At 28.2% G+C, this 3688-nt stretch overlaps 1 protein-coding gene across 7 annotated transcripts in view; it reads left to right on the top strand.

Annotated features, from left to right (window-relative positions):
* mon2 (MON2 homolog, regulator of endosome-to-Golgi trafficking) overlaps positions 1-3688 on the top strand; it is a 52556-nt gene that overhangs the window by 8367 nt on the left and 40501 nt on the right. The window lies entirely within an intron of this gene.

The following is a 3688-nucleotide window of genomic DNA, read 5'->3' as shown; positions in this document are numbered from 1 at the left end:
AAAAAATTGAGGTTCCTGTGAGATTTTATTCAGGGCGTTATACCACAAACAGCCACCGGGTGCCATCCAAACTCCATTGAATTTTTTAAATGCATTTTTCTGTCACAAATGTCTAGATTTCTCTGTCAATATTACTTCTGTCTCAAAATAACCACCATATATGGAATCCTGAGGCTCAGAACTTTCCAATGATATGTTTTATGTCAAGATTATAAAAAGGTTTGATTCTAAAAGACCGTAATGCATTTTGTAATATGACACTTGACACCGCCCACTAAGGGGGAGGAGACCGCCAAAGATTTTAAAGTACCATTTGCATGGTAACGCAATGTACGATTTCAAAATGGTTTTCACAGGATGAATCTTGGGCTTCTAAGGTTTCAAATGATATATAATTTATGATCGAGAATTGATAGAGATTGATAGAGAAAAAGGACAACTAGAAAAAGAGCGCCAAGCGTCCCACAGGTGGGACGGTGACAGTTGGAGTTATTTAGTATAATTTTGCCAGAAAAAGTTTGCTAATGTAAAAAATCTTGTGTTATATAACTTGTGTTTGTTTTAATTGTTTTTGCCATGAAAATAGCGTTAGATGCTGACATGGTATTAAATAAAAAAATCTTAAAAATATACTGCTACGCAGTAGTTACTAGTAACTAGTAATTTAGTTACTGTAATAATATTACTTTTTGCAGTAACTAGTAGTGTAACTAATAAGATTTCAGATAAAACAGCTTAGTTACTTAGTTACTTTTGATGCCTCAACCCCGCTGATTTAAAATCCAACAATAAAATAATTCCTAGATTTATTTTCATAATTTTCACGACTAGCACATGCATGTGAAGTCCCCAGTGCAGCAGGCAAGCTTGGAATATGGAAAAGCTTACATTCAGCAGATAGAAATATTGCATTATATTGATTTTGTCAGTAAAAAGATGATCTGAGCACTGTTGTGTAAGTCGTGGCTTTGCTTTACTCTGGCATTACATTCCCTCTGATCAGCATGTGGCACATTATATTACTATAATTACAAATCTTTTTGGAAAATTAAAGAGTTTCTTACAAACGTATCTATCCAAACTTAAATTGTTGTAATTTATGAACACTTTGGAATACAGACCTACGGTTGGTCTCTTTTTGAAGAAGAAAATCAGCAGATTATTGCAAAAGTGGAATTAAAAAAAGTATCAAAAAGTTATAGAAGTCTAAATTTACTGTAAATAAAATACACTATATTAATGTTATTTTATTTTATATATAATACATATTTTACATAACAGGTTTTACTTAGGGGTGTGCGATATATATCGTCTGCGATAATATCATAATTGTTGTTTTAACGATGTGCGATTTGACATTATCGAGTATTTTGCAAAAACCATTCAAGAAGAAACAGATCATGCGCTAGCGAGTCATACATAACCCAGAATTCCAAAGTGTACTTGTTATGAAATGACCAGTGTTGGGCAGTAACTAGTTACTAGTAACTTAGTTATACTTAGTTATATTGATTTTGTCAGGAAAAAAGATGATCTGAACACTGTTGTGTATATAGTGGCTTTACTTTACTCTGGCATTACATCCCACCCACATCCCTCTGATCAGCATGTGGTACATTATATTACTATAATTAAAAATCTTTTTGGAAAATTAAACAGTTCCTTACAAACTTATGTGATTTGATAAAATACATAATGAAATATAATTGTATTTGGGTAACAGAGAAATTACAATTAGCTTCACAAGCTACACATGACAATTAATGAGATTAATACAACACTTCTACTTGACTGTCACTATTAATCACTATTGAGTGTTTGTAATAACTTCTGACTGCGATCCAATGTGGATTTGGGTCAAATGATGAGGCAGAAATATGTTGTTAGTAAGAATTTGACGTGGAAGATACACAGTTACAACTTCTGTGGGGCGTGAAGAAAAAGTAATGTAACTAGCAGTGTAACTAATTACTGTTGCCAGAAAGTAATAAGTAAAGTAACAATATTACTTTTGAAAGGAGTAATGAGTAATATATTACATTCTTTGAGTAACTAGCCCAACACTGCTGCTAGGTAATAACTAGGTACTAACTCTGAACCTACCCCTAAACCTAACCCTACCCCATGTAGTTACCTTATATTACCAGAACATCCGTAGGTAGGAACACTGTAAATACAGTGTAAGTATATGTATTTACACATACTGTAAAATAAAGTACACATCCAGAAGCGTGTTGGAGTTTGACTTCTAAAACGCTGTCGGTTTGAAGCCAACATGAAACTGCATTCACAGCACGTTTTAATTCTGTAATGTGACATTTCTAAATGAAACTAAAGATTCAGTTTTTATGAAGGGAGGCACTTGATTTTATTCATCTGGATTGAACAAAATCATGAAAAGTAGAGAAGAGAAGTCTTTAATAAGTTGCAGAATATATGTCCAAAGGGAAAATTACTAAATTACTAAACAATAGAAATACTATTGTTGTGACTTTTTATTTTTTTATTTTTTTATTTTATTAATTTTCTTATTTTTTTTACTTTTATTGGGGATATATTGCCACCATTATTGGTTGTCAGCCAATATCAATGTTTTGGTAAAAATATTTATAATAATAATATTTTTTTGTTACTTTAGTATCATTGATTTACTACTATGTTTTTTGAGTAATATTTTGAATTAAATTTTATTTTTATATTTTCTGTTTTGATTTTAATTTTAGTTACATTTTTAATAATTTTGTTGTTTTTGTCATTTTTATGACTTTTTTTTTTATTTATTTATTTTTTTTTTTTAATACGACTGTATAGTTTTTTTTTTTTATTTTAGTTTTAGTTGCTATTTTATTGGCACCATAACTGTGATCAGCCAAAATCAGTGTTTTAATTATATATTTTAAAATATTTATATTATATCTTATAATCAAAATTATTTTTTGTTATTTTAATATCATTGATATACTATTGCACTTTTTGTTAATATTTGAATTAGATTTATTTTAATATTTTAAAATGTTAGTAATTTTGTTGTGTTTTCCTTACTTTACTTAATTTTTACTATTATTATTATTATTTTTAATATGCCTGTATAGTTTTATTAAGTTTTAGTCTTTGTTTATTTAGTTGCTAGTATATTGGCACCATAACAGTTATTAGCCAATATCAGTGTTTTAATCATATTTAAAAAATATTTATAATATTTCATATTTAAAAAATTATAATTTTGTTATTTTATTAATTATATTTTAAAAATACTTATACTTTTTAATTATGTTTATTTATTTAAAAATACATATCATATTTAAATATTTTTTGGTGAAAGCTGTTTCCAAGCCTGTTTATGAGAACTAACTTTAAAGTCATTTTGCACATTTTTATTTAGGAATTACACCTTTATTTTATGTTTCACAGTTTTTACTTTTATTTCTTATTTAAATTTTCTCTCACAATTTTTTTTACTCTGAGGCAGAAACAGTGTATTTATTGAAAAAATAAGATACAAAAGTATTTATTGTTCCTTTAAAAAGGAAGTGTTTTTATTCATTGTATTGTAGTGTATTGTTTTTAGCAGTAAATGTGACCCTGGACCACAAAATCAATTTTTGAGTGTCAATTTTTTCGAAATTGAGATTTATACATAATCTGAAAGCTGAATAAATAAGCTTTCCATTGATGTATGGTTTGTTAG

Source organism: Sinocyclocheilus anshuiensis, unplaced genomic scaffold (assembly GCF_001515605.1).
Source record: "Sinocyclocheilus anshuiensis isolate Anshui unplaced genomic scaffold, SAMN03320099.WGS_v1.1 scaffold688, whole genome shotgun sequence".
NCBI classification, from domain to species: domain Eukaryota; kingdom Metazoa; phylum Chordata; class Actinopteri; order Cypriniformes; family Cyprinidae; genus Sinocyclocheilus; species Sinocyclocheilus anshuiensis.
This window is presented reverse-complemented; position numbering and strand designations above follow the sequence as displayed.